At 41.7% G+C, this 24,446-nt stretch overlaps 1 protein-coding gene and 1 long non-coding RNA gene across 2 annotated transcripts in view; one reads left to right on the forward strand and one right to left on the reverse strand.

Moving 5' to 3' along the window:
* Positions 1-24,446, reverse strand: part of ISM1 (isthmin 1) — a 78,280-nt gene that overhangs the window by 47,404 nt on the left and 6,430 nt on the right. The window lies entirely within an intron of this gene.
* Positions 12,248-14,507, forward strand: LOC104655753. Its single transcript, XR_747017.2, has 3 exons — positions 12,248-12,482; positions 12,831-12,951; positions 13,817-14,507. It is a non-coding gene; the product is annotated as an uncharacterized LOC104655753 (long non-coding RNA).

Below are 24,446 nucleotides of genomic sequence, written 5' to 3' on the forward strand. Positions count from 1 at the left end.
AAATTTATACCTCACCCTGTGAATATGCCATTTGCTTGCTTCAGCTTAGACTCTCCCACTTACTCCCCAAGTCTGCAGATATACAGATTGACATTTTAGGTAGCGCCAAACCCATTTTTAACCAGAGTCCTGGGTATTCAGTTACTAAGAGTTCGGCTCCAAGTTCTAAGTGCTCACCCTCCCCAGTGGTGTACAGAAAAGTCACACGGTAAGCAAAAAGTTCTCCAACATGGCACGCTGTACAAACTTATGAATGGTTTCTTTCAAAATCCTGACTTTTGAAAGCAGGCTCGAGAAGGTCAGAAGATAGAGTCTGTTACAACTCTTGCTTGCTCTCCGACCAAAGGAAATATATTTCTAGCTCTAGCTTCTCCAAAGAGAAAGTCTCATGATCTCTACCTCCCACATACCATGCTGGTCCCCTTGCTCCCTGCACCTCACTTTCTCTCATGCCAGATCATGATCTCAGGCCGTAAGTCCAACTCACAGAGGATCCCATCCCCAGAATTCTGCCTTCCCCCGCAAAGTGGAATTTCTCCCATTCCGGGTTTTGAACAGAGATTCCATGATGCATGTTTGATCTCTTCACGCTCCATTTTCATTAGTCCTTCACACTCTCCATCACTTGGAAAAATACAAACAGCATGGTTCAGTTTGAAGGTTAAGAACTGACAGTCTCCATAAACATTTTTACAATAAAAGCTGACTTATCCACTGCCAGAATTTGATGTCTGTGGAAGGGGGGTTAGATGGAATGGAGACAGGGAGCGGGAAGTGAAAACCTTCAACATCAGAAGGAGAGGACAAGTGTTCGCCATTCAATTACTAGGTGAAAGAAATCCCCAGTGCTTTGCTGGCCAAAAAATGACTGGGTTGATCTCTGAATTATTAAAGTATTATAGGGAGAGAGGCAGAAATCCAAGGAGCAGAACAGCTATTCCTGACTTATGGAAAATACAAAGCAATCAATGGTCATAAGTTATAAAATTTCCAGGTCATGAATATTAAAAGTGGCCTATGAAGAGATGATAAAATAATTCTCAGGATGTTTTCAGTAGGGAGAAGCAGAGGGTAAAATAGATGGGGGCAAAGGAGACCTAGAATGTAAACCACACTCATCCTAAACCACCCAACATACTTAAAGGCTGAAATCACCTAATTAGCTGGGATTCATTTTGATGGTGTGTGGGCAGATGAGCTGCAGGGCATGTATTCATTTGCTCATTCAATATGTAATTACTGAGAGCCAATTACTCCATTCCAAAGACGGGAAATACAATAGGGAGCAAGATAGACATTAATCTTACCCTCATGGAGCTTACAGTCCACAGCAGGGGTTCCCAAATGTACTTCCTGATGCCTCAGTCACATCCCAAACCACATAAATCAGACAGGGAGTTTGGGGAAGGGTCCAGGCACCAGGACCTTAAAAAGATCCCTAGGCGATTCCAGTGTGCAGCAGGTTTTGGAAGCGGCTTGGCCTGCTTAACTGTGTTGCCATGGTTTGCCCAATCAATGAGGACCAAAGCTTGCCCATTACTCACTCCTTTCCTGCTCTGTTTGCTAAAACTCCATATGCCCCTAAGGACTTCATTCTCACATCTTCAGTACATGTGAAATGCTCTGCAAGCTGAATCGACTCTGAGCCTTATCAAAGGAGTTTCCTAACTGAAAGCACCAGCCACATCCTTGAAAGCTAGTAGGGGCCCTCTTTATTCCAAACCTAAAATTGGACACAGTACCCAGTGTATAATCTGATAATGGTATAAAATATTTGAAACCCAGGCCATCCCAGAAATCCTAAGCCTCCTGGCTACCCTATCAACGTGTTCGTTTCGTGGCATGAACCCTGGCAGCAGACTACCAGCAGTTTTCCATCTCCAGATTTCTTTGTTAAGGTAGAAAAAGAGAACATGCTTGATAGCTCTTCCCTTCTGTTCACTGTGAGCTTTTATATCCAGTTCCCTTGGAAGTGATCAATGGAAATCCATTATAGACTTTCTTGGGCCTCCTCCTGGATTTTCATCAATTTGGAAAGGAAACATTACATTAAGCCTTTTTCTGGAAGGCCCCAGGAATTTTTGCAAATGAGAAAAAAGGAAAAGAGAATGCAGAAAGGAGTCTGCTTTAAAGTTGTAATGAACATGCCAGGAAACAAAACAAAACAAAAAATGATGGAGGCTGACAAAAATGGTTCAGGAGAAGTACTCCCCTTTGCTTCCCATTGTGTGTTCCGAAAGGCAAAGTGGTCCCCACTCAAGCGACCAGAGCCTGCCAGTTGGCCAATTCAGCAGCATTCCACTACAGAGATTAAAACCAACTTTATGACTGTGGTGCAAATAATAAAGAGCCTGGCAGGGTTTCCTTCCAAAATGAAAGCTCGTTTATTTTCCGAGGTGTATAATTTGGTTGTAAATGTTTCCTTTGGGCCAAAACATCCTCAATTGGGTTTTTGCCTGGAACACATCACTACTTTGCTGGAGAAGAATGGACTCCGTGTGGTCCTGCCGTGTCTGTCCACCCGGGGCACGGAAGGGTTCCAGCTGGCCTGCCTGCGCTTCACGTCTGGAGGCAGTGGTCTGCTGGCAGAACTAGGGGTGGGAGGCAGGGGAGGCTGGCCTGGAATGGCTGCACCAGCTCCGCAGCCCTGGTCCATCTGTGAAACGGGCAGGCTCGCAACTGATCTCCCTCCTGCCTGTTTTCAGTACCTTTCAGTGGTGGGGAGAACAGAAGATCATTAGGAACCCTGATTCCTGTGAGATTTGGCTTTTTCCTACCCAGGTCTTTGTGTCCTTATTTTATTTATCTTTTCAAAAATCATCCTAAAAAATCCACCCAGCAATGAGTAATATTTGGATAAAGGCAACAGGTTCTTTGCAGGGCTCCTGAGCTGACCACATGTACGTGGGGCCTGAACTTGGCCCATGATGTTTAGCCTATCTTACCTAAACATAAACAGCTTTTTCTCCTGTACAAGCACCTTAAGAAGTCACAGTGCTTTTTACCAGTATTTTCATGTTGACCAACTCTCTTACATCATATACTTTCACCTCGCTTTCCATTTGTCCTTTCATGTTAATTCAAAGCCAGTGCTCGGTTTTGCAGATAGAAATATATTTATTCCACTGGCTTCCCCGCCTCACCCCTAAATGGCAGGTCATGCAGAACAGGGAAACATCTGGGGATCAAGGGAAGAGTCTCAAAGTCATCATGTGCCATCCCTTCAGGTTGTTTCAAACTGTCCCTCTAACACTGGGTTTCGGACGAAGGAGAGGAAAAGAAGTGAACTGAAAGGGGAAAACAAACTTGGCACATTTCACCCTGGGTACATGTGAAGAACACTGGTAGAAATTAGTAATATGAGGCCTGGCTCAAGAGAAAATTCAATGGTTTTATTTATTATGAAATCACTTGCTGGGAAATGATACAGTATGCTTTCTCTAAACTCAAGATTCTCCTGAGACTGATCTTGAAGTAGTTATGTCAGGCAAGGTGTTGCCTTAAAAAAATAGCTTCCTCTGGAGTGGAGACATCTCCCTGCTAAGGCCCATCATCTTTTCAAAATAATACCAAATTTTCCAGTGACATGGTTCTTCCAAGACAGTTCACACACCAGCAATGCAGTTCACACTCAGATTTTTGGATAATCACCTGCTGCTGGATATCAGACCCCTTGCTGCTTCAAGTGGAGCAACAAGAAATGTTCATAAAGAAGAATCAAGTTAAGAAATGCTAGAGAGTAAGAACATCTGACAATCTGACACACAAAGAAATGTACTGCTATGAATCGGGCAGCTACAACCTCAGTCTCCAAGCAACTCCCTGGCTCTAGTTCATTTCTTCTGCACTTTTGGATGCTGCCATCACCCACATAGCCCACCTGGAACTTGGAAAATCAGGTTTGCACAGCACTTGGAAACCACAATACTGACACATGATGAACAAGTCATAGAGGAAATTCTGACTTTCCTCTGGATCAGACCCACAAAGGCAAGGGATTTAAGACCACTCCTCTTGCATGAATGTCACTTTTGCACGGTGGTTAGAGGATTTTGTTCTAGGACACACACATCATACTGAGATAAAAGAGAAACCAAGATCCTACTTCTTTTTGAAAACCGTAATTCTTTCCTACTTCACTACCTTATGTCAATATAGCTGAGCCTCCGGGGCTGTAAGTCACTTCCTGTCGTGGTCAGGTTTCATCTCCTTTATGAAGCTTTCAATACTTCTCACAGATCCCAGGTGCAAACACGACTTGGCTGAAAGTCATTTTGAATTCAAAATATTGCCTACAGAGGCCTGGATGGTGGGTTTTGAGAAATAATTATCCCTCATGCTAAAGTCTCTCTTTTAAGTTGCTCCTCCTACCTACACACACACACACCCCTCACTTTGCTGCCAAAATGCTGTGGTTTCAGCCACAGCATCCAGCAAAGGTGTCCTGGGTCATTGGAACCCTCCTGACCTGTACAGGTTACAAGCTACTGATAACTTCATCAGATGGGCAGAAGTGAATCAGGGGTCAGGAAGGGACACGCTGACCCTTAAAGACACAACATTTCCTGATGCTGTGTTTTTGGTAAGTTGAAAAGTTCACTTCACAGAAGAACAAGAAATTGCAGACCCAGACCCTCTTTCTGTCTCTAAATCTCTTCTTTTTTCTTTCTTTTTTTTTAGACGGAGGTTCACATTTTTTTTTGCCCAGGCTGGAGTACAATGGCACGATCTCGGCTCACTGCAACCTCTGCCTCCCGGGTTCAAGTGATTCTCCTGCCTCAGTCTCCTGCTAAAGTAGCTGGGATTACAGGCATGTGCCACCACACCTGACTTTGTATTTTCAGTAGACACGGGGTTTCACCATGTTGGCCAGGCTGGTCTCTAACTCCTGATCTCAGGTGATCCACCCGCCTCGGCCTCCCAAAGTGCTGGGATTACAGGCATGAGTCACTTGGTCCAGCACTATTTTTTTCTTTTTTTAAAATCTATGTCTCACTCCCTCCTTTCCCCTGGAATGGTTTAAAAAGAGAGAGAGAGAACGATATTCATTACAATGCAAGAGTTATCAAGTGACTCTAAATTGCTTTATTAAAAACCAAGTCCAGTCAGGTGGTTTTACATTGAAAATAAAAAAGAAAAGATATGAATGGAGAATCCCAAATCAGTTACTTTCTTCTTATAAGGCCGGGGTATTGGGGGATTGGACAAGGTCTTAGAACTTGGGAATTTAATCATGGCTCTACCATTGTCCATTTCAGGCAAGTAGGTAAACTTTCTGGGTTTCAGGTTTCTCATCTATAAAATGAAAAAACAGTATCTGCTCTGCCTCCTTAAATGTGGTGAAGGCATTGTGGAAAGCACAACACTCCCTGACCTTCCAGACTTTCTTGGGCACTTCCCTTATGCAAGTAGCTACACTGCGTGCTGTGGGTGTAACAGAGAAGTAAGCTATGACTGCTGGTCTCATGGCCCTTCCTCTGTCCTGGCAGGCAGAGTGGGGAGTAGGGATGCTTCATACCCACAGATAGGCATGGAGGAGGAAGCATGCAATATTCACTCAAATGGATGAACCATGCTGTGAGGGTTCAGAAGTGGGCCCATTTCTACCTTGACAGTTCACAGAAAAGCTTTATTCTTTTTTGTGAGATGGAGTCTCGCTGTGTTGCTCAGGCTAGAGTGCAGTGGCATGATCTTGGCTCACTGCAACCTCCACCTCCTGGGTTCAAGCAATTCTCCTGCCTCAGCCTCCTGAGTGGCTGGGATTACAGGTGCCCACCACCACACCTGGCTAATTTTTTTTGTGTGCATTTTTAGTAGAGATGGGGTTTCACCATGTTGGCCAGGCTGGTCTTGAACTCCTGACCTCAAGTGATCTGCCCACCTCAGTCTCCCAAAGTGCTGGGATTACAGGCGTGAGCCACAGCGCCCAGTCCACAGAAAAGCTTTTGTGGCCTGTCCAGAATTTTTGCAACTGGAAAGAGGGCAAAGAACATTGGAGTGGGTGGGTACAAGGAATAGTGAAAGTCTAATTTGGCTGAAAATGCATCCTGTAAAGTGAGGGGCAGGAAAGGTGGATCAGTTCCAGATATGGAGTTCCTCAGTATCTGTTCTGAGGCATAGAAAGGGGAATGATTGGAAGTTTGTGAGCAGAGGAGAGCAACAGTTTAGAAGATGAAACTAAGTATTATTTTGAATTGACATGAAAGGAGAGAAATGAGAAATGAAATAAAATGAAGGAATTAAGGAAATCTGGAAAAGTAAGGACCCAGTTAACTACCCTAGGGTGTGCAGGGGAACTATCACTATTGGGACACGCAGGAATGGGCAGGTACATGTGGAGAGGAGTATGGCAGACAGCTTCTGAAATGGCCCTCAATGACCCCGTCTCATGGAATATACAGCCTTGTGCAATCCCCTCCCTTTGAGTGCAGGATGGAGCAAACAACTTGCTTCTAACAAACAGGGCATGGCAAACATGATGGAATGTCACTGAGATTAGGTGACAATAACTGTGGATTTTGTCTTGCTCATACTCTTTTTCTAGCTTTATTCACTTACCCGCTCTGATACATTCAGCTGCCATCCTGGGACTTGCACCACGGAGAGGCCCACATGGCAAGGAACTGAGGGTACCTTTACTGTAGCCTGTGAGAGACCATGGGCCAAGGGATCCAGGTAAGCTGTGTCTGAATTCCTGACCCACGGAAGTTCTGAGATAATAAATGTGTTCTTTTGAGCAGCTATGGGGTAGCATAAGTATGGGGTAATTTGTTACACAACAATAGATAACTAATACAGGAAGGAAGGTATTTAATCAACATGAGATGGCAGGGAATAAGTGCTTTCTGGTATTAAAATCCCAGACTCATGGTCTTTTTTGACTTTAGGAATATTTTATAAAAAGAAACCTCTCCACCACTCCTTTCTTTCATTGTTTCCTAGAGTTGATTAAAGAAACATGACCTGATGTTCAATTTCAAAAGACTCAGGGGGCCTTCCAATAGAAAACTGGCAGGAAATTAATGCCATATACACCAGGCAAGGCAGATGTTTCTGAATATGACACTTAGGTGAAACACACCTTTCCCTTTCACACATTTTACTCACTTTTGACTTTGCAAAGGCAGTTTATTTCTAGGGGGATGAAAAGGGGGACATATCTTCTCAATAGAAAATGGGGTCTTCCTACAAATCCATGTGACACTAAAATACCTAATGATGGTAAACAAAAAACCTGGCCAAGGATTTTGAAGAAACCACATTATCTCTTTATCTGTGTTGAAATTATGGAAGTATATAGCAAAGGTAATACCATGCCTGTGAACTGGAATAAGCCTTCATGCTAAATGAATATCTTTAATATGTTTTTATATGCAATATGTTTGCTTATCATTAAATTCTTTTCACTAGTCATCTTGCTGTGTGAAAACAAATCATCACAAAGCTGCCTTACCAAATAATTTGTAGGACTTTACGACATGTAATGTCCAAATAAGTGACCACTATATATTTTCATTAGCTTATGCTGATTTTTTTGCATAGGACATCTTCTATAGTAGTGGTAATCCTCCATATTTCAGCTGACACCTCTATGTGAGCTGTGGTCATCTTAGTGTTCAGAGAGTCCCCTCTGCCCACATGAAAACCAGTCAGAGATGAGCTGTTTTGAATCAAGTCTCCTGCTCTTGTAGACTTTTAATTTGACCTTGGAATGTGCAAGCAGACCTCTGCATTTAATCCAAGATTGAGGCAAGTTTTCTCTTTGCCTAGGTTTATCTTGTCTGTCTGTGAACAAAAGAGAGGATAGCAAAGTACCTTGTTTGGATTTGTCTATAAATGTGACCTTCCTGAACTGGCTAACAGAGCTTTTTCTGACCTGCAGATGAATCAGCAATGCCTACATTGGAGATGTGGTAATAGACAAACATTCCCTTCTGCAAATACCATGAGCATTGAGGTCTATCCCCATTCCACTAAAGCAAACATATCTGGAAAACTGAGAAACAATTCCAGCTTCCCTTCAAATATCTAACTATTTCAGGAAAACTGTGCCTGCTATTCTAACTGCAAAAATACTATGAACCTCTAAGTCTTGTCATTCCATATAAAATGAGTTGTAACAATTTCTACTGAAAGTCTGTTTTGCTAATTAGTTAATGGATAGACATAGTGCAAACAGATGCTTAACGGTGATGGATATAGCTTAAAATTCTGGGCACGCTAAATTTCTTCCCTAGGTTTTGGCATTAGTGAAGGGCTAATCTTTTTTTTTATTCATAGCTTATATTTGAAAAAGTGAGGGGATGCATGGCAGTCAATGGCATTCAGATGGTCATTTTACTGCTTTTATAATAAGAGAGACCTAGAGGTCAGGCAGGAAGAAGACAAACAGCTGAGAGTACAGCCCTAAGTGTGCAATACTGCAAAATCTTAAAAGCATAAGCCATATTGAGTAAAGAGTCAGAGAGGGCTAGCTTTCTAGCAAAAATACACGTCTTTGTGCCACGCTGGAAGCAACCCTTTTCAGGGAATACATTTCCCAGTCATCCCGCATCAACGGATGATCCATGTGAGCAGAAGTGATGTATGTCACTTCTGAGCTGGGACTGTTAAGAAGACATCAGGGCCTCTATCATCCTGGGTCCCTGAATGATTGCATGGAACTGACCACTAAGAAAGCTGAGGATGAAAGATGTTAAATGTTGTGCCCATGGTCACAGCCAGTTAGTGACAGAGCAGGGACTTGAAGTTATGTCTTCTGACTTCCAAGGCAAGAGTTCTTTTTGGTAATAGATAAGGAACTTCTTCCCCAAGCCACGCAGTCACGGTGATGAAAAGCATGGACTCTGGTGTCCAGACAGCCAAAGTTCAAATCTTGCCTCTACCTCTGCTATCTGTGTGACTTGGGCAAGGTACTTAATCTTATTGCGTAAAATGAGGATAATAATAATGCCTACCCCAAGGTGTTGTTTTGAAGGTTAAATAAGTCAATATTAATCAAATGCTTAAAAAAGTGTCTGGCCCATAGTAGGGACTATTTAAGTATATGACAAAGGCAAGTAGATAAAATCAGGTGAAATCTGTATAACTATCAGCTCCCATCACTTCACACATGAACACTAAGGGACGTGATTTCTTAAGCTATGGCTGCCAACCTCACTGATTGAGGCTCAAGTAATTCCTACCCCTCATCTGATGCTTTTATACCAACCTAAATCAGCATAGAAACAACAGCCTAGAAGCCACCATGCCAATGAGCAAAGGGTCTCACCTCCATTCAAGAGAAGCTCAGGACCATTCCTATCATGGCTACCCCAGTTGCCATCAAGAGACCAGGCTCTCGACTCTACACATCTCTGAACACTTAATTGGACTCAGCCTTTCCTCCTTCACCTTCCCAAACCTGTCCTTTACTGGCCTTCTAGGGCTCTTACTCCATGATAATCAATCTCTCATTTTCCACTTCTCTGAACATCCCCTCAACCTCCTCCTGATCTTCCTGGTCCCATGGCTACCTCCTGACCTTTTCTTCCCCTTCCTCCTGAAAAATATAAACAAAAACCAGACAAACAAATCCTGCTCCTTTCAAGATGTTGGATGTTCCAACTGCTCTGTGGAGTTTCTGGTCATTCTCTATTCATTGAAAAGCCCAGCTTCTGGCTTAGTCTTCTTTACCATTGACCTCCTGTTATCCTTTTTGGTGACTTCAACATCCACGTAGATGACCTCCCCAGTTCTTGGACCTCCTCACCTCCCACACCCTTTCCCTCTACTGCATCTCAACCACCCTCTTCCCTAGACCTGTTGTCAGTAAACTTTCTAATACAGACACTTCCCGTTCTTTTAACTCGTTTTTCCAGTTTTAAAACTAGTTGAGATGTCTAAGCCACTACCATTTTCTCAACTCCCTTCAGCCTTCTCTTGTTTTTACTTTCCTTCCTTGAAGGAAAGTATTTTATAAAATAAAATGTTCTTTTATTTTAATCATTTCCTTGCAACGGCTCTCAACTCTGCTTGCCCCCTTCTCTTCTCCTTATATAGTTGACTGGCAACACCTCCATTTGGTTGAACTCAGTGATCCAACTTCTGTAAGTTAGTAGCCAAGCAGGTGGGTGATGGGAACAATAAAAGCATCCAACTTGACAAACTTGCTTTATTTTAGATTCATGTCCTCAAACCCTCAAATGAATATTAAGCACTGTTCCAAAATCCAATTGCCCTTCCTTCACAATCTTACTTGCTTCAGTACCCAAGATGACCATTTCATATCTTCTCTCCTCAAATGTCCTACTTATGCTCCTGCCCTCCCTTCATATTTCTCTGATGGAACAGGAGTCATGGGATGGTAACTCTTTTATTACCATTACTCTATCTATTCTCCTGTCTGCATAGCTCATTTTCTTCCTCTTCCCAATTGTTGCACAGAATAAGCTTTCCTGCTTCTACGAAAGGCCAATGCTCACACATAGCCTCTTGCCTTCTTGAAGAATTCACTCCTCATTTCTCCTCTCTCAGTTTTGCATCCTCAATCTCTCCCTTTCTATTGGATCGTTCTCATCAGCATCACAGATGCCCTGGTATCTCTGATCTTACATGAACCAAAAACTCTTTTTTGACCACATGTTCATATATCTCCCCTTATAGTAAAACTTTTGCAAGACTTATTTGTATATTCTGTCTCCATTTCCTCACCTTCCATTTATTCCTTTACCCAACAGACAATGGAGTCTATTCCCATGATGCCTCTGCAACTGCTGTCATTCAGGTCACCAGTCATAGCTGCGTTGCTCAGTTGAATGAGCACGTCTCTGGCTTCATCTTTTTTGTTCTCACAGCAGCATTCGATAGAAGTCCTCTCTCCTTAAGGCATTCTTCTCCCCTGACTTCTGTGACACCACCCCTCTTGGTTCTCCTTTTACCACTTTGGTCATGACGTCTCACTCTCAGCTTGTCCACTTGACAACCTCCCTGCTATTATCTTCACTTACATGTCCCAGAGGCATCTTATATTCCACATATCCCATGTAAATCCACTGACACGAACTCTACCCTTGTAAAACTGGAAGTTGTCTTTGACTCTTCCCTTCTTAACTCTGAAATGCAATCCACCAGCATACCCTGTTGGCTCTGTCTCAAAATTGTGTCTTGCATCCATCCACTCCTCTCTACCCTGGTCCACATCCCATTACCTCCTACCTGGATTATTATGAAATTTTCTAACACATCTATGTTTTTCCCTCTCATTCTCCACTGATCAGACGGAGCCATCATTTAGAAGCTCTTCAATGGCTTCTTCCTCACCAGTCCTAGAACAGCCATATTCTTTATCATGACCTGCAAAACTCTTGCTTTTTTCTACAAGTTCATGTGCCACTTTCTTCCTTACACACTGTTCTCCAGTCTCTTTTCCATCCCTTAGTCATGCCAAAGTCCTTCCCACCTCAAGGCTTTGGTGTTTGTGATTCCATCTGCCTGACCGGCTCTCCCAAGTTCTTTGCAGAGCTGGTCCTTCTATCCTCCAACTCAGGACTCAAGTGTCACTTTTCCCTCAAGTCCTTCCTTGACCACCCTCTTTTAGTAAGAACTCTCAGTTATTCCCTGTCTTTTGCTCCCTGTTTATGTCCTGCTAAGCACCTATCACAATCTATAATAATTTCTTTATTATGAATCAATTCTTGTCAGTTTTCTTTCTAGAACACAAGCTTGTTCTCTATTGAATCTCCAGTGCCTAGCACAATATCTGCTCATCATAACCATGCGATATGAAAGTGCTGAATGAATGAATGGAATTGTAGAATGCTAACTAGGTGGCTGGGCAGTGCTCAATGCTTATATGTACATTATTTCATTTGCCTGACTGCAGTTTTGTTGTATATTAAATAAAAGAGAAAATTCATGTCCATTTAATTACTTTTCTGCTCCTGTAACAACCTAAGAGCAACTGCCATGTAGCAGGACCCCAGCACTTTAGATGTACATTTACTCTAATTCTCTTCAGCTAAGCAGGGCTATAAAAACTTTTACAGATGTTCAGGAATGGGGGGTTGTGTGGTTCATGAAAGATGACTTGCTTTGGAGTCTGGTACTGGCTGGCACTAGGATGAATGAATGGTATGGTCTTAGCCAAATCTTTTAATTTCTCCAGGTTTTAGATTATTTGTCAATGAAATGAGACATTGGGGCTTGGCTATCTTGCCAACAACAACATTCTAGAATTTGCGGAGTGTCTGCAACCTGCCTTCTAAGCAGAGTGTCTCACCATGGAGTGCAGGCGGGTTGGGGCACAGATGAAGCCCTGGTCCAACCTGGGCATTCCTGCAGCCACATGCAGTGACCCTTGTGTATGTGAGTGCCTGTCATGTGCCCACGTATCCTGGTGGCACAAAAGGTACTTCACGTAGATTGTCAGGACCAAGACACAGAACCTTCTCGGGGTACACCACAATAATTCCCCCACTAGCATTCACCTTAAAATGAAAGAAGTAAGTAAAAACCTTCTCAGATCTCAGGGAGGAACCTACAGATGGACCCCTGAAAATTTAAGGCCAAGGCCATTCATGTCCATTATTGGGTTAGTCCAGACCTTAGCATTAATCCTGGCCTTGGTGAATAAGAAGTAAAAGAACCACTGTGGGGCATGAGAGAACCACACCGGACAGAGCTTCAGGGCAGTGATTCCCTGGGGAGAACCCGGAATAGAACTTCGAATACCTAGTCTGCCATATATTTTTTCCTAAGAACCTGCCTTTCATTATTTCTATTTAATACCTGCTGTTCGATGTTTAGATTCACTCTCTTTGTGATCCCAATGCCTCTTCAAATGTTTCCAGTTTTTTTCTAGTTGATGTGGATTCCCCAGATTTATCTCATTTCATGATGTCTTCAGAATTGCGTGTTGTGCTGCTATCACACTTCACACTCTCAGTAAGGAGCTCTCAGTTGTCTCACCTGGTTCGTGTCTTCCTGAATGCACCAGTAAGGGGAGCAGAGAGGGAGGTGTGCACTGAGTTGTTAGCCTTTTTCCAGCAAAGTGTGGAGAGCTGAACCTTTTCAGGAATAATGGGTTAAACAGAAATGGATGACTTGACCACTCTTTAGAACGTCATATCCCCTATGGGCTGATCAACTGCTATCATGAGTGAACTTGAAAGGATTATTCTGGATTGGTCAGTTTTCAGGAGGCTGGTCATTTTGATTGTAGATGTGACTTTCACATCTGGGTCAGACTCCATGTGAAGCCAAAAACTTCCTGTATGTTATAATTTTACTTTCTTCTTTCTTGGAAAGTTAATAACATTCTTCATTTTCTGACAGGCATACAAACAACTTTGCTGTTTTCTAGTTGAGTTCTAGTATCTGGAAATGCTAGTAAGTTTGTGACATTTTCACACTGGAATTATGTGGAGTGATGTCCATGTGGGTATTGGAGAACCACGTATAATTGATCCAGGAGTTTAATTTGGCCCTAATCCTTAAAAAATGTTTACTCCACTGAAGGGCAGCTCCAAATAAGTTAATGAGTGATGGGCTATGTATTTTGCCATTTTGCCTGATATTAGTGAGGTAACCCTCTGCTTTGAAGTAGACTGCCTCTCATTAATGACCTTCTCAAGAACTTTCAGAGCCTAGGGAAAGGGCTGGAGCATAAAAATATAATTCAAATTAGTCCCCAAATGTCACCATGTCCAGTAGAAGGCTCGCAGGCCCATGGCTGGACTTCTGGGAATGTTTGGGCAATGTAACCACAGTGATGTTTATGAAATGGAATGTCCATCTCACAGTGCTCTCAAAGGTATTCTGTTTTAAAAATTTTAAGTTATTGCTCCTCTTTATTGTAAACGATGTCCTATAAAGAAGATATATGTCTACAATTGAGCTTTGAAGGAGGACCATGGAGCCAATTCCTTTTAAAGGGAATGAAGTCAAGCAGTAAATTTGCTGGTCACTCTTTTCATATGGACTGCATCTCAGCCAGCAGTTGGTCTTTGATGTTGTAACAATGGCACTGGGACCTGAGGCAGAGGAGCACCCCCATAATACTGAAACTAGCCTGCATTCATTCCCATTTGGAGAACAATCTGCAGGATAGCACACACATCAGGGAGCCCAGAGAGTGAATTCCAGGGCTGTGGGTCATCTTTCCCAGTGAAAACCAGCCATCTCTTCTACACCATGTACCCTGCCGGGCTGCGTTCTTTACTCTTTTATTAAAATTGAAGTATGATATTCCTACAGAAATATACACATATATAACTCTACAGCTCAATGAGATTTCACAAACTGAAGACACCTATGTAACCAACGCCTAGATCAAGTGGCAAAACATCACTGGTGCCCTAGCTGCCCTCCTTGGACTCCCTTTCCATCACTTCCTTGACAAAGGTAACTCTCTTCCAACAGCACAGGTTCCTTATTCCTGGTTTGGAACTTTACCTAAACAGAATTATCCAGCATGTACTTTACCGTGCCTGGTTTCCTTCACTCAACATTACATTTGTGAAATTGTGCATGTAGTTGTCATTTGTTCCTTCCCACTGTGTACACTTAACTATCTTATTATCTATTCTGTTGACGGCATTGGGGTTATTTCCAGGTTGGGACCATTTTAAACAGTGCTGCTATGAACATTCTTTTTTAGGTCTTTGAGTGCATTAGTGAATAGATTTCTGTTGGGCACATACTCAGGTGGAATTGCTGGGTCAGGGGCATGTTGATATGTCGGCTGTGTTCCCATTCAAATCTCAATTGAATTGTATCTCCCAGAATTCTCATGTGTTGTGGGAGGGACCTCATGTGTGCTGCAGCGGCAGGGTCCTCGTGAAGAACCTTTTCTAGGGCAGTGCAGAAGGGAAATGTGGGGTTGGAGCCCCCACACGGAGTCCCTACTTGGGCACTGCCTAGTGGATCTGTGAGAAGAGAGCCACTGTCCTCCAGAACCCAGAAGGGTAGATCTACCGACAGCTTGCACCATGTGCCTGGAAAAGTCGCAGACACTCAACGCCAGCCTCTGAAAGCAGCTGGAGGGAGGCTGACCCTGCAAAGCCACAGGGGCAGAGCCGCCTAAGACCATGGGAACCTACCTCTTGCATAAGCGTGACCTGGATGTGAGACATGGAGTCAAAGGGGACCATTTTGGAGCTTTAAAATGTAACTGCCCTGCTGGATTTCAGACTTGGCCTGGGCCCTGTAATCCCTTTGTTTTGGCCAATTTCTCCCATCTGGAATGACTGTATTTACCCAATACCTGTACCCCCATCATATCTAGGAAATAACTAGCTTGCTTTTGATTTTACAGGCTCATAGGCAGAAGGGACTTGCCTTGTCTCAGATGAGACTTTGGACTGTGGACTTTTGGATTAATTCTGAAATAAATTAAGACTTTGGGGGACTGTTGGGAAGGTATGATTGATTTTGAAATGTGAGGACATGAAATTTGGAGGGGTCAGGGGTGGAATGATACAGTTTGGCTTTGTCCCCACTCAAATCTCAACTGAATTGTTTCTCCCAGAATTCCCACGTGTTGTGGGAGGGACCCAGGGGGAAGCAATTGAATCATGGGGGCTAGTCTTTCCAGTGCTAACTCAACGAATATCCCAGCATTAGTTGGAAAGGTGAGAAGTTTGTTCACATAATTGTCTTCTACTGTATCACTCCCAAGAATTGTAACTCTGAGCAGGTCTTTGTTAGAAGTATGGCCGAGACGGGCATGGTGGCTCACGCCTGTAATCCCAGCACTTTGGGAGGCCGAGGCAGGTGGATCACAAGGTTAAGAGATCGAGACCATCCTGGTCAACATGGTGAAACCCTGTCTCTACTAAAAATACAAAAATTAGCCGTGCATGGTTGTGGGTGCCTGTAATCCCAGCTACTCAGGAGGCTGAGGCAGTAGACTTGCTTGAACCTGGGAGGTGGAGGTTGCAGTGAGTCAAGATTGTGCCGCAGCACTCCAGCCTGGGTGGCACAATGGGACTCCATCTCAAAAAAAAAAAAAAAAAAAAAAAGTACAATATACAACGCACAGAGCCTGTGGAACTCCTGTCCCCAGGCATGTTCTGTTTCTTTTGTTGCATCTGGGGAAGGAAGGTAGGAAACAGTGCCCTTTCATCAGGGAAAGTGGTCACAGGCTCAAATTGTCCAAGCCCCATAAGTGATGAATAATGTATTTGCAGGCACAGTTCCTACAATGTAGCACACAATTTGTAAGCAGTGAAAGGGCAACCCTTCCGAAAAAAGATGGAAAGAGATGGGCGTGTGTTTCTTGACTCAGAAACAACCCTTGGTGGGGGCTGAATCCTGTACTGCCACAGCAACCCACAGGATGACATGTGGGAGCTTTCTCTAGCTCTAACTTCTCAGTGGCAGGGCCCTCTGGGACTCACTCTCCCTCTTGGCCTTACTCTGGCCCCGGAGTCAGGCTGAGCAGCTTCCCAACACAGCCCTGGTGATGTAACTATTCTTATCCCATTTTACTGAATGGGACACAGAGATGTAGAGAAGTGTAAGAATTTTGCTTAGGGGCAGAGACTTAACTGAGGAGCAGAACTGGAATCAAAACAACTCCAAAGCCCATGACCACTTTTTGGCTAGTCTGTTGGATCTTATGACTTGTTTTGGCTGGTGAAATGGTAACAGATATGACTGAGGTATAATCCCATCACCATGAGAGAAATGTGTGGCAGGTAACCTGCTGGTCACAAAAGAATGGGAGACCCATGGCATAAACCTAGACCCAATCCATAGCTTAAAGCCATGCCCTGCCTAGATCTACTGAACCTTAGCTGACCCACGGACCCCTGAGTGTGAGAGTACATGCTTATAAGTGCAGACCACTGAGATTTGTAGTAGTTGTCCTACCGTATTATTAGGCAATATTTGGATAACACAGGACCTGTATTAAGTGCTTTCTGGGACCTGCAACTTGTAAGAAAAACATGCATGTAGACCAGTGTTTCTCAAACCATGACCTGCAGATGATTAACCTGGTGACCTTGTCAAAATACAGATTCTGTACAAAAAAAAATTGCAAACTATGCATCTGACAAAGGGCTAACATATAGAATCTAAAAGGAACTCAAACAACTCAGCAAGAAAAAACCAAATGACCTCATTAAAAAGTGGACAAAGGACATGAACAGGCATTTTTCAAAAGAAGACATACAAGAGGACAGCAAACATATGACAAAATGCTTTACATAACTAATTATCAGATAAATAAAAAAATTAAAACCACAATGAGATGCCATTTTGCACAAGTCAGAATGGCTATTGTTAAAAAGTCTAAAAACAACATACGTTGGCGAGGACGTGGATAAAAGGGCACACTTATACACTGTTGATGGGAATGTAAATAAGCATAACCTTTATAGAAAACAGTATGGAGATTTCTCAAAATACCAAAAATAGAAGTACCATTCAATCCAGCAATCCCATTTCTGAGTATATACCTAAAGGGAAAGAAACCAATACATCAAAAAGATACCTGCACTCATCTGTTTATCACAGCACTATTCACAATAGCAAATACATAGAATTAACTTAAGTGTCCATCAGTGGAAGATTGGGTAAAGAAATATACCATGGAATACTACTCAGACATAAAAAAGAATGAAGTCATGTCTCTTGTAGCAACATGGCTGGTACCGGAGGCCATATGCTAAGCGAAATAACTCAGAAACAGAAAGTCGAACACCACATGTTCTCCCTTATAAGTGGGGGCTAAACAATGGGCATACACGGACATACAAAGAGTAATCAGACATTGGGGACTCCAAAAGGTGGGAGGTGGAGGGGATGAGAGCTGAAAAATTACTCATTGGGTACAATGTTCACTACTAAGGTGATGAGTACACTAAAAGCCCAGACTTCACTACTACGTAATATATGCACCTAAGAAACCTGCACCTGTACTCCCCAAATATATATAAATAAACATTTTTAAAATGCAGATTCTGATTCAGTAGTTCTGGGCATGGCTTAAGACTCTTATTTTACAACAAGCTTTCAGAAGATGCTAATACTGGTGGTCTGTAGACCACATTCCCAGCGCAAGGGCTGAGAAGCCATTCTGAGCTTCTTGTCTATCTCTGGGCCATGAATGCACCTAGTGAACATTTGGGCAATGGATGGGTTACCTTATGTGTAAGAGAAGGACAATATTTTCCCTCATAATGAGAATCCTATGTGAGTCACTAACAATCTGTGCTCTCCTACGTCCCATGTGCCCAGAAGGTCAGAATTTCCTCAATTCATTTCTTGGGCCAAGAATTAGGAACATCTAATGGGATCTCCTTTTTTTTTTTTTTTTTTTTTTTTTTTTTTTTTTTTTTGAGATCAAGTTTCACTCTTGTTGCCCAGGCAGGAATGCAATGGCACAATCTTGGCTCACTGCAACCTCCAACTCCCTGGTTCAAGCAATTCTCCTGCCTCAGCCTCCCGAGTAGCTGGGATTACAGGCATGCACCGCCATGCCCAGCTAATTTTGTATTTTCAGTAGAGACAGGGTTTCTCCATGTTGGTCAGGCTGGTCTCAAACTCCTAACCTCAGGTGATCTGCCTGCCTTGGCTTCCCAAAGTGCTGGGATTACAGGCATGAGCTACCGCGCCCGGTGGGAATCTCCATTTTTATTTTTGCTCTTTCTACTCCCTGAAATTTGAAGATTCCCAGCAATAAACCTGGTTTCCAATTCATTTTGAGCTCAAAATCCATACCAGGTTTCTATGGCACAATGTAATTGAGGCCCCAGGCAGAAGATACGAAATCCATTTCTGGTTTTTTAATTTCTACTCATGGGGACTAGGAATGGGGCAAGAGAATCACTGAATATTGGACAGCAGGATGTGGGAGAAGTAGAGTTTTCTTCTGGGACACTTTTCTAGCCTGTTTTTTTTTTTTTTTTTTTTTTGGTTCAGCATCCAATTTTCTTTTCACAACCCCCACCATGATGGTCACTACAATCGATGTCACCACCATCACTTGGAGAATCGAGACCCATGAGACTACTTTGGGCATTCTGAAAAGAAAGGAGAATTCTTTCTAAGGAGACAGTGTCTTCTCTCCTTCTTCCAGTATTTCATAATATACTGTAGTTCATACATTTATATTTTAACTATAGAAAAATAGCATCCTGGGATTCAACCTTCAAATTCCGTGAAGTTTTCCAAGGAAGTACCTGGATTGTTGTAGATCCTAAACATTTTATGTGAGTGCACCAAAAAGAGTTCCAGAATTTCTTAATAAGCTAAACATACAACTGCTATATGATCCAACCATTCTGCTCCAAAGTATTCACCCAAGAGAAATGAAAGCAAATGTTCACACAAAGGCTTATACCGAATGTTCACAGCATTTTTAATAGTTGCCAAATAGGAAATAACCTAAATGAGTCAATGGGTAAGCATATTGTGGTATATCCACACAATAGAATATGAATTCGTAATAAAAACGAACAAGTTCTCTATGCACAAAACAACGTGAATGAATCTCAAAATTATGGTGAGCAAGGAAGCCATATCATGCAATGCTATGCATTCTGTATTCCACATATATAAAAGTCTAGGAAATCCAACACTAATCTGCAGTGAGAGAAGGCAGATCAGTGGTTGCCCGGAGATTGCTGAAGCTCACAGAGGAGCACAAGGAAACTTTTCAGATGGTGGATTTATTCATCATCTTGACTATGGTGATGGTTTTATAGGTGTCAGTATTGTCACATTTTTCATTTAAATATGCACAGTTTATTAGTTGTTAATTGCACTTTGACAAAGCTGTATTTAAAAAAAAATAATAGTAAAATGACTGCCACTCTTCTCCTCCTGTCCTCACTGCTATCTCCCAGGGTTACCTGTGAGGCAAGGCATGTCGGCTATTTGTTTCCTTGTCCTTGGTGAAAATATTCTATCTGGATGCTTGTGGGAGGAAGTTAACACTGGGGTGGGCTATGACTATTTCCAGCTTCTCTGCATTCTTCATATAGATTTTGGACATACTTTGTTATTTTTGAAAATAGATAAGTGGTGTCCAGAAGACATCAATGGCCCATTGCATTCAAAGTCTACCTGACCTTTTCCAGGTCACTGCTCTTGAATATCTGGTGACTGGGGTCCTCAAAACTGCAAATCGGGCAGCTCAGAGACCCAAACTTGAAGACAGAACTCTTCTATTCCATGAACCTCACAGTACTATCTCTTCCATGGAGAATGCAGGTGTTGCTGTCTAATGGATGTGTATCGGCCATGGAGAGTGCTCTCTGCAAGATGACTGGGTTTACTGAAATGTGCATGAGTCAGGCCAACAGGAAGAAGGGGTAGTTAACCTACTGTTTTGACTTCTACTTGGTTTACAAAGATAACTTTCCACGGACACATGCTGGTCTGTGCTTAGGGAGTTGATGCTAAGCTATTTGTGTCAAGGCCTCTGCTTATTTCAGGCATTAGAGGACAATCCCACACGCCTCTGAGGCCTCCTCATTGTCACTCATCCTCCCACCTAACATAGTAAAGGACCATGGGATCAGCATCTCAGGAGAAAAAGGACCCACTAGATCTCTGAACACCAGGAATTTGTAGGCTTTGCCTGTGCGTGACCTTTGCAGCCCATCTCTGCAATTTTGGAATTTCCCTTTTCCTGACTGCTCCAGGAGTGCATGGGATAGCCTGGTTTTTTTGCTGCCTGCAGCACATCTCTCTGAGGCTAACAGACTTCCTCGCTGTTAATGACAACAACAAGCAGGTGCCTCGTGGAAACTCTGCTCTGTTATCTTTCTGGAGACTTCCTGTGTTGTTACTACCTAGAGGAGTATCCATTATCATCATGACTATCATTCGGGTGTGGTTCATTTAGTGTGGGTTTTCCCAGAAGCAGACCCTGAGACAAAGAACAAGTAATTTATTTGAGAGATGACCCCAGAAATCTCTGGTAGGGGAAGAGGAAGGCAGGCAGGGAAGAGAAAGAGCCAGAAGGGTACATTATCAAGACAGGGACCACAGTGGGCAGTGAGTGTTTAGTTCCAAGAGAAACACTGGGCATAAGAAGCATATTGGTTTTGTCAGCACTGGACGTGATCTAAACTCTTGACTGATAAGCCACAGAAAGAAATAAATTAAGTTTTATGTATTTATGTTCACAGTTTCTTATAATTCTTATAAAAAGGAATTGTATAAGGTTTAAATAACATGCAAAGTGAAGTTTTTTTGTTCTTTTCTTTTTTATTTTCTATAACACAGTCCCTTGCTGTTTGTTTGAACCCACTACATACAATCTGGGCACTAAACCAACAACCCCATCCCATCTCTAAATGATCTCCTGTCTTTGGGGGATAAGTAGAGACAGAGGGACACTCTTAGCTATCATTGGGGAAAGGGGCTTCATTGTCATCCTTTTGTTTACAAATCATAACATTTGTAAAGGGTAAAATTTATAAACTCTAAGCCAAGGATTGCAAAAGACAGATGCTCTCAGAAGATGAGAGAGACATAATAGAACTACAGAAAGCACTAAAGTGTTTTACAATAAGACTAGTGAAGACAAGTTAAAGAAACTGAGATAATGGAATTTGGAAATGACAAAGGAGCTATTACATAATAATCTTCAAGTTCTGCAGGAGAAGTTTCTTGAAAAGAGTGAAGTCACCTGTTCATGAACACTGGGAAGAAAAAAAAGTGAACAAAGTGAACAAGAAATTAACATGTAGCATAAAGGATTTAATGGGCATTATCAGAGGAAAAATGTTCTGATATTAAGAGCTGTTAAAAACCCTTGTATGACATGTGGAAAATGTTATTGAGATTATTTGCTTTGTAAGTTTAAAACCAAAACAGATTCTTCGTGACCAAATGCATAGACATCTGAGGATGCCCCCAAACCTCAAAGATTAATGCCTTTTAAACTATGGGTAGAAGTGAATAAATGAAGGAACAGCACAAATGATAGAACTTTATTTTGGTTTATATGAAGGAAAATAAAATTAAGAAATAGAATTACAGTGTTTCAGCTCAAGGTGGCTGCCCAAGTTGGTGTTTACCTCTTTTCTATTTATTAATTCTATGGAAGAAGTAGAAGAAATATGAGTCAATCCACAATAGAACTGGAAAGCTGAAAGAAGGGCCAACTACAGAAGAGAGAGAGGGATTTCTGGTAGATAAGAAACAAGTGGCAATCGATTGAAAGTGAAGCACTACAGAGCTGAGAAAAGGAAAGTGAGATCTCTAAAAAGTCAGTTTCCCTAGAAGAATTGCCACAATAATATCAAGAACAGAGACTACGTCAGCCTTACTACTAGAAATTTACTCACAAGAAATGAAAACATAGGTCCACAGAAAGGCTTGTGTAAAAACACTAACATGGTCTCACTCATAATATGCAAAGCAATGGAAACAAACCAAACGTCCCTTGATGGGAATATACAAATTGTGATAGAGTTACACAGTGGACTATCATTTAGCAATAAAAGAGAGAAATCTACTGATATACACAAAATAAATGAATCTCAAAAACTATGTTTAATGAGAGAAGCCAGGCGCACAGAAAAATGCAAACAGTACATTTCCATTTATGTGAAAGTCTGGAACAGGCGAAACTAATCTATGGTAATGGAAGCCAGAAATTGGTTGCCTCTGGAAGGAGTAAATTGCCTACAATTGTGCACCGGAACACTTTCTGGGTGATGGGGAATGTTCTATATCCTAATTTTGGTGGTAACTATATAGGCATATACAACTGTAAAAATGAAATTGAACCCTTAAGATTCATCCATTTTATCGTATGTAAATTATATATTGTTTTCTTTAAAAAAAACTTTAAAAAATGCAGAGAGAGAGAGAAGAGAAGAAAGATAAGGAAAAAGGAAAGGAAGATAAAAAAGGAAGAAAAAGGAAAGAAAGGGAAGGAAAAAGAAGGGGAGAAAAGAGGCTATAAAAGTTAGGAGAAAAGGCTGAGGGCAGGAAATGGTAGAACTATTTCATTCAGTCCTGGGTTTCAGAGTGGCTGAGTTTGACATTTGCATCTGATATTTACTATGAGCATTCAGTTATGAAATATTCCTAAACAAGACACTGGGGTTGAAATAGCCAGAAGAATGCCTCAAGACATAAGACACAATTAAAAAGCAGAAATAAAAGTACAAGAAGAAAAATTAAGAGACATTAAAGATGGATCTTGAAATCTCAATCTCAATGTTAGTTTCAATCTCTAACAGGAGTTCCAGAAAAAGAGTTCAGGGATATTGGAAATACCAAAGATATAACTAAAGAAATTTTTTCAAGCTGGAGACAAAGTTGGGACTTCAGAATGAAAGAGTTCACCATATGCTGAACAGGACTAACAGCTAAAGCCCTGAATCTAAACACAACCTGGTAAAATTTCTGAACATTATGAATAAAGGAAAAACTCATAAAAGCATCAAGTTTTTAAAAAATCACCTACAAAGAAATGGTATTAGGCTTCTCATCTGAAATATGAGATAGTATAAAAAATTAAATTGTATTCTTAAAATTCTTAGGGGGGAAATAAGATAGAAGATAGACAACTGCCAAATTAGCATTTAATTTTGAGAATCAAATAAAGATAGGTCTAAAGATATAGGTTCTCACAGAGTTTATAATTAATAAATTGTCTCTGAAAAAATTTTTGAAACTGTGTTTTAGCAAAATAAAAGATGAAAGTATGAGATTGAAGAAGCAGCAGCACGCCAGACACAGTGGCTAACACCTGTAATCCTAGCACTTTGGGAGGCCGGGGCAGGCAGATCACCTGAGATCAGATCACCTGAGATCATAAAAGAGAGATATCTACTCGAGACCAACCTGGCCAACATGGTGAAACCCTGTCTCTACTAAAAATACAAAAATTAGCCGGGCATAGTGGCGGGTACCTGTAATCCCAGCTACTTGGGAGGCTGAGGCACGAGAGTCGCTTGAACCCAGGAGAGGGAGGTTGCAGTGAGCCGAGATCACACCACTGCACTCCTGGACTCCAGCCTGGGCAACAAAGCTAGACTCCGTCTCGAAAGGCAGCAGCTAGATAAATAAGTAAATCTTAGAATTAAGTCTAAATAATTATTGGGAGTATAATAAAACTGGTAAGAATTGATTCCTAAAATAGACATACTAAAAGAAAAGAAAGACAAAAGAAAGAAAGATTAAAAGAAATATTCTAGCACTAAAATTTCAGAAGATTAAAAAATTAGAGATAGTATACAGACAAGACAGAGAATCTTGCATCTAGCATGTCAGAATCTTGTTTATGTGATGGGTTTAGGTTATAGATAATGGTTGATTCTCAGCATTAATAGAAAAGTGTTAGTTCAATTATGTTTGTTAAAATGTTAAACATAATAGAAATAGAACAGATAACTTTCAAAACTTGATAAAAATTTTAAAAAGTAATATTTAAATACTTATCAAATGGCCAGGCATGGTGGCTCATGCCTGTAATCCCAACTCTTTGGGAG

The sequence above is a fragment of the Rhinopithecus roxellana genome, chromosome 13, assembly GCF_007565055.1.
Source record: "Rhinopithecus roxellana isolate Shanxi Qingling chromosome 13, ASM756505v1, whole genome shotgun sequence".
Classification (NCBI taxonomy): domain Eukaryota; kingdom Metazoa; phylum Chordata; class Mammalia; order Primates; family Cercopithecidae; genus Rhinopithecus; species Rhinopithecus roxellana.